Below are 9,413 nucleotides of genomic sequence, written 5' to 3'. Positions count from 1 at the left end.
AACAAGAACAACAGCAACAAGAACAGCAAAGAAAAATGCAAGAGTAATTGCCCTCAATGTTGATACAGGAAGTAGCCCATTCTGCTGATGTCTTTTTTGGGGAAAGAATAATTAATGTACCTAATCTTAGTCAATGAAGCTATCTCACTTTCTGAACATGCACTGGGGCAATAGCATGCTTTCTCTGTGCTGCAGCTACCGTGGATACAGCAAACACAGCAGCGAGATATATCACCGTCACCACCTTGGCTGCACTCCAGGGTTAATGTAACATGGGGAATTGCCAAAAAACAATGCTCATGTCATCCCCTTTTCTGCAGTAAAACAATGAGCAGTGTCTCACTCGGGGTCAGATAGAAAATGTAAATTAATACAAATTGCCCCTGCTCCTGTCCCACGGGACGAGTCTGAGGTAATGCCAAGTCATCATGACTTACACAAATGCCATTTTGGTGAATGTTATACAACATAGACGAGATACCAAAGATAATATTTGTATCTTAGCCTGTTCTATGTCTTACTCTTTAAAAGCATTTTTTTCCTACAGGCTTTTATTTTGAACCGTACCCCAAAAATGCATTTCTAGATGTTTCGACCACAAAGTGGATAAAAAAGTGGTTGACCAACATAAGTCCTCTTCAGAAACTACTTGTTGAAACATTCTTGTGAAACCTGAAAAGGGTTCTTTGTTCCAAAAAGTAATTATTACAGGATTTTAAACCCCGGTTAAATATAGTACAAGTCGCTTTGGAGGCGTCGCCCTCCCATGGCCTCCATTGCGGCGTTGGAGCATGTCTAATCTCTTACGTAACAACAGGACATTCACTGCTTCATTAGTAGTAACTCAATAGGATCACAGCAAACGGTGTTCACAGACGACATCACAAGCTTTGCTTTGTTCAGTCGTTCTTCTGTGGGAAGTTGTTTTTTTTTGCAGAAAGTGAAAACGTTTTTAAGGAAGGGAAATAACCTTGATTGTCAATCTCACAACTTGATCTCACATGTTGCATTGTTTTCTTAAAAACAATCATTTGCATTTCCTACGATGGCACGTTCAAACTTGTATGCGCACACACTAGGGCTTTGATTGTTAGTATCCAAACGTAGACAGGAGCAGATTAAGTTCAGATTTCAGTTAGGCGCTTTAAAATTTGCAGATGCTTTTACTACAGCAGATAAGACCAATGGGAGACAAAGAAACTGAAGCTTTATTCATTCATATTTCCTTACACTGTATTCCTGCTGTCCTCTAGGGAAACCAATTCTAACTTTTTCAACATTTAATTTGAAGATTTTGCTATTTAGGTTCAATTTGTCTCATAGTAAAAAGGAGCACGATGAAAGCAGAGACCTTTTAAACACACAAGTCTCCTGTTGTGTTTATGGTGTACAGTAAATATGGATCGAAAAATCAGACAGCAGTGCTAAAAATATACCATTAAAAAATGGCACCGCACAGTTGAGGTGAAATGGGATTTAGCTGCCCAGTAACCCATTTGAGATAATCAATGAATCTATTTCAATAAAAGCTGATTCTACTAATCTGATGTGTACTGGCTGTGGTTTTCTTTCTTGGCAAAGAGATGGTATAGTTTTGTCATTTGAGCTGTGTTTATTCACTGTGTTCAGCAAATCTCTTACTGCTCACTGGAGCTTTCTGAAGGTGAGAAGTCCGGGCAATGGCACCAGGTCTCTACGGGACATTTAACATGTGCGCTGTCTCCTTGCAGAGCTGGCAAAGTGTTGGTAATTATTCTTAAAATAAAACGCCCTTCACAACAGAATCAAACCTGGAAAGATTGGTGGTTGGCTGGGCTTTTGGGGAATTTACCAGACATTTGGACCATTTGCAAAAGGTCCATACAAGTGAGAAGCACAGACAAAAAATAGTATAAAAGTAGAAAGAGGCAAAAATGAATCTTAAAGTCAATGAGCCACTACTTTGCAAAAGTCATTTAAAGTGCATTACATCCAGGCAATGATGTGTCAGTGCAATGATAAAGTCATTTTGTTTTTAGAGTTTCAGCGCAAAGTTGGAAATAATGCTGACGGGGCACAAATTATCAAATGCACCAGCTGGATTGCAAGCTGTCCACCAAGGTCAGGAAAGTAAAAAAAATATTAAGCTTGCATTTGTGGAACTTGTTAAAGGCCTGATCTCTTCGAGCTGTCTGATTCATAATTTATAGGGACTTTAAATTACTCAGTGGCAGCACTTCAAAGGTAGCCAAGAAGGTGTCCATAATACGAATCTTTTCTAATGTGAGCGTGAACCACTGGTAACAAAGTAATTGTTAATCCTGTGTGAAAAAAAATAAATCTTAATATCACTTCTATAAAATCACCCCAGTGTGCATGGCTTAACTGCATCCCATTCAATAGAAGTAGAATATGTTTTATTAAAATGTGTATTTTCATAAAATAAAGCAAGTATAGGCCTGGAGGTAAGTTAAATACTTTTACACCAAGATCTTAAAGGCTCACATCACTCATGAATATTATTACTGCACTCCGGAGCTTTTTTAGATTTCAAGAGGAAGCATTATATGTCCCTCTAGGAAATGTGTGCACAGGGAAATAGCACTGTCTCCTCAATGGGCCTTTTCAAGTACTTCCTGGGGAAAGGCTGGACCACTCTGATACATTGTGTCCCCTCAGCGCACACTCCATCATTGCACAGAGTTTCCTCAGCCTTAACGAGTGACCGGTGTTTTTAAAAGCAGATTTTTTTTTCTGTCTTTATAACTCTCTAAAAATATATGGACTTATTTTACGTTTGATTATTAGTCTTTCTAATTAATCACTTACACAGGATTTATGAGTTTAAATGCAGGTGGAGCGGTGCAGGCACATTTCCATGTTAGAAAGACATTGGAAATAGTGCTTTGCTATACTGCAAATTTTAGTATCGATTGGATACAGAGTAAATACAGGGCCAATACTGCTACCAGTAACCTTTAAAGGCAGTTTATGTATGGGAGAGCAGTGCGTCATGATTCAAACTCTGTGAGTCAACGTCTGTTGTTCAAATGAGTTATTAGCTGTAAATACATTAAACATGAAAGTCAACACAAAAAAATGTTTTAAAAAAATTGTGTTTTTTAAACACAATTCGGTGGGCTACATACTCAACTTAGAGGATGGAAACAAAGTATCAATCCTATTGCAGTAGTATCGATCCAATACCAATACTAGCGTTGGTATCTACACTATTGATATGTGCTATTGACGCACCAGACAAATCCATTACCAAAAACCAGCATGCTCATATGCATAGTCAGTCAAGTTGGATAAATTTATCTCAACCATATACAGTGTGATGTAGTTGTCATGTAGAAAAAGTATAACAAGATGCCTGACGTTGGTTTAGAGGGTATTAACTGAGTAAATGTCAACTCTGGACGAAATCCAAGCTGCTTGTTTAAATTAATGTAATTATTCTAAATAAAAACAAATATGGTGAGCTTGAGCCATGAAACACGTCAGGGATGAAACACTAGTGTCTAACTTAAAAAAAGAGAGAGAGGTTGGGATGAGGGGGGCTTAATTGTACACTCCTTTCATTTGCTTTCTTTATATAACAGGATCAGGCAGATGGTGTTTGGGTAACACCAGCCTTACATGACTTCCCTCCACTCCCAGTTGTTCATAATCATCGCTGTTAGGAATTGCCGCCACAGTATTAGTGTAACCATGCAGGTATAAACAAACCTTAAACGCTGCAACACTTGATCTGCGGGAAAAAAGCAAAAAAAAAAAAAAAAAAAAAAAAAAAAAGCAAGAACACGGATATTCTGTCAGATTTATGGGAATCTGTAAAGCACACATTGTGAAATTTTTTTATACACTCAAATAGACTTTAACTGACTTTTTGAATATTATAAAGAATCGTCCAAGTGCGCATGTGATGCAGTTTCTAGTGCACTCCGCATTGTAGCAGTAAGCTGCCCCCCCTCCTCGCCAGCACCATAAAGCAACATTAACGAGCTTGCCAGCAGAGTTGGCGCTCTGCAAATATTGGAGCGTGCGTGCGCGCGCGCTCTAGCAGTGGCAGCGGTGTACAGTAGCATGGCAGACTGCAGTAAATACAGTGTTGAAGAGGCGGGGTTTGACATCTCCGCTCTGAAAACATCTCTAATCCAGTATTTCAGGTGGCCAAGTCGACCGAGCGAACCATTGCTCACTACCGCCGCGCTTCAGAGAACTGCAGCACAAACGCACGCCTCCTCCACCCGGAGTGTACCGCGAGTGGACAGACGGGGCTGGTGTGTATCCGAAGTGGAAACTCGCCGTGAGAGAAGAAAACAGAGAAAAAGCCAGAGAGGGAGAGAGAAGTTTAAGCGACGCGAGGCAACACTTTACTTGTCTGGGCGGTGTTTTAGTTCCCAGCGTCTCCCCGTTTGAAGAACATAGTAAGCGGACACTCATTCGGCTTTTCGGCGAAACTCAACCCCCCCAAAATACTTCCAACTCTTGTTCAGTGAACTCTAAAAAGGATATTGCGGCACTTTCTGTTGTCATTATTCAGTCAAAGGTAAGCGTCAGCTGAAGTTTGACAAATGTACTTGTCTTTCCTTGTTTATGTTTGTGGCAGTACGTGGGGGCGGAAGCTCTACCTGGAACTCAGGTAAGTCGGAAACCAGGTAGGCCTAGCGTTAGTTAGGCTAGCTTTAGTTAGCATAACTTGTCAAGTTATACAAATAAAGGTGTGGAAATTATTTATAAGTTTAGTAGAGTTTATTTGTCGTTTTTAGTTTTTGACGGTTTATTTTATTCAGTTTATTATTATTTTTATATTGGCCTTTAAATAGTCTCACTGTGAACAGTTTGCTGTGAGTGAGGCTATGAATCGGTCATTAAATATTATAAAATGTAGCATATGGTCACGGAAGCTGGCGTGACGTTTTTTGTGTGTTGGAATGCTTTATTTTCGTGACACACACACACGCGCGTTATGTCAGCTTTTCTGTCACACAGTGTGCTATCAGAGGATGTCTCATCACTTTTTATTGTGTGTGGAAAGGTTTCATATTGCGCAATCATGTACACTTTTGTTTATATCTACAGGAAAAAATGGCTGCTAGCCTGGTTTTTCTTGTTGTTGTTTTTTTTCAGTTTTTTTTTGGGGGGGGGGGGGGGGGGGGGGGGAGAATCAGAACTTCCCTTATGTGGCACCAGTAGACTGGCTTTTCCCCTCTGAACTCATGATAAGACCCTCATCCCGACGAGCCCAGTCCCTTAAGCACAGTGATGATGAGGCGATGAGATCATCAACCCTTTAGACATCTTGCTCACTCAGCCTTCACATTGATGCAAGTGGAACATTTCCCTTCAGGACAAAGATGGTGAAATAAACATAAAGGCATGCCGACGAACCAGTTTTTGACGCTGGGCCTTGTGCCACGTCTTTGTGTGCAAGCACATTGAGCAAGAGTACTTGGAAAAACGTGAGCTTTTGAGAAGTACTGTTTACTAATGTGCTGTGTCTTCATCAGCTTTTTAGAAAGATGGTGTGTGGTGATAAGCGACTAACCCAGAGGTCTGCCACTTCAGGTTTAGCTTTAAAAGTTATTTCTTTATGCATTAAAAAAAGTTGCCGAAAAAAAAGATAAATTGGGGGCAGGGTCATGATCATGCTTGATGTTTCTTGGCTAGCTGTTGTCAAATGAGGGGCCATTAAGGAAGCAATTGTGAGAGCAGAAAGGAGGATGTTATATTTCAGTCAGATTCTATTCAGCTTTGGATCCTGGCTCTGTGCTTTTGTTCTTCCTTTTCCTCAGTTGGAAGCAGTAAGGAGTAATGGGTGACTCAGCGTGGTGTGGGTGACCTGTTCAGTTTCACAGGGCTGAACACGGGGACCGTGTGTTGGAACGCAGCAAGACTTTGAGCAGGAAGCCCACACAGGAAATGACCGCTGCATTGTTACCCATGCTTAAACCATGTCTGCAGCCTGCAGGGAATTTCAAGTGAAGTTTCACTGTTTTTTTCTGTTTGTTTGTTTTTGGTTTTTTTTTGTTGTTGTTGTTGTTTTTTTTTTTTTTGTAGAATAAACACACAGGGTCAGATTTATTACTTGTTCTTCTACATGCATTGGCTGCTTGTTTATGAATCTTTTTTCCTAGTTCTAAAGCCTAATTAAATAAACCGACTGAGGGAAGAAGTGTTGAATGCGTTCAGTTCAGGGAAATTTTAAATGTTGCTTTAAGAGTAGTTTAGACATGAGGAAGAATTGTGATTCATCCGTACTCTATCAATATGAGTCAGACTTGGAACTTTGTATGACTTTACCAAAAGTGGAGAAGTTCATTTTCAAGTCTAAAAACAGACCCAGAAAATGGGAGTAATTGTCCACTTGTCAAAAGTCAATCTGTTCCAAGGAATGGCTCTAAATTCAGATATGGTTAACTTAACACTAAAATAGATTTTACACCTGGCAACCTTTATGAACCGCACTTTATAACAACAAACCCACTGCACTCTTTTACCTCGCTCAGCTATTTTTATTTACTTCATTTGGATCCACCCCGTTTCTTTCTAACATTAGTGTTTCTGTGTTAATCTAGCTCCACTATTCTTTAATTTAAAAAACTATCTCATTTTGCTGTCAGCCGGAAATGAATTTCCCGTGTGGTTAAAGCACATTTAGAAAAGTGTCTGTGAAGGTGGGAAAGAGATGACGTATGTTACAGCTGTCACAGGATGCAGAGTAGGACCCGGCGTGCGTGGCCCTGAAGTTATTTTTCTGAAGGGAAAGTTGAATATTTACGAGTTTCCTCTTTAACATATGCCATTAAAATGCATGACACGCAGCGAGAACACGTGTTCAGCACTTGCTTTTTCTATGTGATCTCCAGTAAGGAAAAAGCCATTCATCAACAGTGAGTCACAGCTGAGGAGTAACAGGAGGGAACACACTCGGCTGTCATCTAGGTGTATAATGCACCAGCTTGACAGGGAGATATATTGATCTGCATTTGAGAGAAAGGAGTTTCAGAGACGTTAAGCTGTATCGTACTCTGTGGCAGTTCATATTGTAAATTGTGAACGTGACTTAAGAATTAATCCTTACAGCCTTATTAATTAATAAGTCTGTAATTTGGGCTTTTGAAAAAGCCGATGTGGAGAGAATTACAGACTTTCGCTACTGGGAACCCGAAAGTCGACCGTTCCAACAATACATACATCAGAAATCTTCTCTCTTTGTGTTGCTGCTATGATGCATTTCTATTTTTGTTTCTTGAAAACAGTGACATAGTGTGACTCAATTTACCACAGATTGATTCATCAGCAGCTGTTGGCGTTACCATATTAAGGAGATCAGTTGAATCATTGTTAATGGGGCTATCCATCAACAGATCACTAACTGATAAATTATAGCATCTGACTCTCCACTCCTTCACGCCAAATTTGGACACATTTTACAGATCCTCCAGGCTTGTCAAAGCTGCCACTGCACAACATGCTCTTTGGCTGACTGCTTGAAGGTGCTAGCCTTAGCATTTTCCATATGACAAGGGAAGAAGGGAGTCATTCCTGGTCCTTGTTTGACAAGTCGGAGCCAGTCTTTGTTTACAAAGGAAGACTGGACTTCCTGCAGTTGTGCCCCTTGGTGAAAAAAGAAATGACTGCTTTTGTTTGGCTCTTGTTTTTGGCTCAATGCTGCATCTCTGACAACGTTTCCATAGTCATCCAAAGTCATTGCTGCTGTTGTTTTTTATGGATAACTATTTTATCTAGTAACAATGTTTTCCAATGCAATATTTCTCCTTTTAAAATGGCTGTAAGTCAAGGATGTTGCATAACCACATGGATAACTAAACTCGAGATTAGAAAGCAGTGTATTTCTAGCTCAGCAGGCTTAACTAAGTCCAACACGTGTGAAAACTGTGTTTTTAAATGTATTTTTCTAATTTTCACAAATATAGACACATCCTGAATGGCTCGCTTACTATTAAGCAACTTTACTTGATAGCTGTGTACAGTTTTTATTCGTCCACTTGTTCACAGATGTGATTGGCTAAATCACTGATTGTTGTATGTGAACGGAGGTAATGATATGGAAATCTCATACTAGAATAGCCTATGATAATTTTTTTTTTTTTTAATGCTGGAAGTAGATCTATCAACTGTTTTAGCTCCGCTTTGTCACACAGTGCACACTATGAACGCAATGTTAAAATATCCCCTTAATTTTTTTGTCCTTGGAGCTTTTATTGTTTTTTGTAGTTGCATTTTGCCAGTTTGACTTTCTTTGCTGTTAAAGATTTCGGGCCTCTTTATGATAAATCCTTATGTTGAACCCAGATTTTTGATCTCATTAAAAAAAATGTGTTTTTTGGTTTTCAATATTAATATATAAGTACGGTTGTCAAGACACTAGAATTTTCCTACAATGATACCAGGACCCAAGAAAATACAATAAAAATATCCCGTACTTTTTTTAAATTATGTCATTTTGGGTACTGCTGATAGTTAAATGGCTAAAATTAAGGTGTGCCTTTGCCAGGTTAATAATAGTTTTTAAAAACAATTATTTATATAATCTGTTCCTAAGTGTTTATTGCTTCAATGTTGTTTAAACAGGAGCTTTACGGACCTCACCAAATTCTTCGTAAAGACTGTAGTGTCAGCAGATGAGATGTTTTAAGATACTACTGTTCATGTGTTCAGCTGCTAGTGAGGGGAGGGGCTGTGTGTCAGCTGGAGGAGGCAAAGTTGATACTGCTCATAACAATACTGTTGCAAATTAGTATGTAATCCATTTTTAGTATTAGTTAGCAGTTATTATGCTTTAGGTAACTACAATACTGTAAAAAGCAAGTACCTTTGAGTTTTAAAAATTTTGGTATAATAGGTATTGTAAATATCAGTTCTGGTGATATCCCTAAATATAAGATGTAAAAATATACTTAAGGATATTTAATGTGTAAAGTGGGATCTGATTGATTATTTGTATTTTCTGCTGTTTCAAGCGCTGCTGTGTAAAGTAATGTTTCCCTTTTATGTACTTTACCTCAGTGGAACTTTGGCACTACGTTTGGCCACAGGTGTGACCTAATTTCCACTTATCAAAGATACTTTGCTGCATGTGATTGAACTCTGCTTCACCTGTGTGTATGTGTGTGAGAACGCAATTGCTGGTTAATTTTTAAACATAGTCACGCAAGCCTTTTGTTATCTTTAATCACCAATGTTTTGTTTTAATTACGAGAGGTAATTCAAAGAGAACTCGAGGAAGCTACTTGCTTACAAGGCAGAAACTGGAGGTCAACACGACCTCATTAGGACTGTGTTTTAAAATGAAGTCAGGGGGTTTTGTGGACTATGTTGTTAGGATCAAAGCAGAAAAGGGAAAATAAGAAAAATATTGTGTCATTCTCCACTTAGACTTGAAAGCAAAGGGTGTCAACAGC

At 39.1% G+C, this 9,413-nt stretch overlaps 1 protein-coding gene across 2 annotated transcripts in view; it reads left to right on the top strand.

Moving 5' to 3' along the window:
• Positions 1–4,069: 4,069 nt before the first annotated feature.
• LOC134624904 (inactive ubiquitin carboxyl-terminal hydrolase 53) overlaps positions 4,070–9,413 on the top strand; it is a 32,355-nt gene continuing 27,011 nt past the window's right edge. For both annotated transcript variants that reach the window (XM_063470047.1, XM_063470046.1), the window contains exon 1: positions 4,070–4,534. The gene's annotated coding sequence lies outside the window, so the exon portion shown is untranslated. The remainder of the gene's footprint in view (positions 4,535–9,413) is intronic.

This window comes from Pelmatolapia mariae, linkage group LG3_W (assembly GCF_036321145.2).
Source record: "Pelmatolapia mariae isolate MD_Pm_ZW linkage group LG3_W, Pm_UMD_F_2, whole genome shotgun sequence".
NCBI lineage: Eukaryota > Metazoa > Chordata > Actinopteri > Cichliformes > Cichlidae > Pelmatolapia > Pelmatolapia mariae.
Note: the sequence above shows the minus strand (reverse complement) of the source record. Positions and strands in the feature narration are given on the sequence as shown.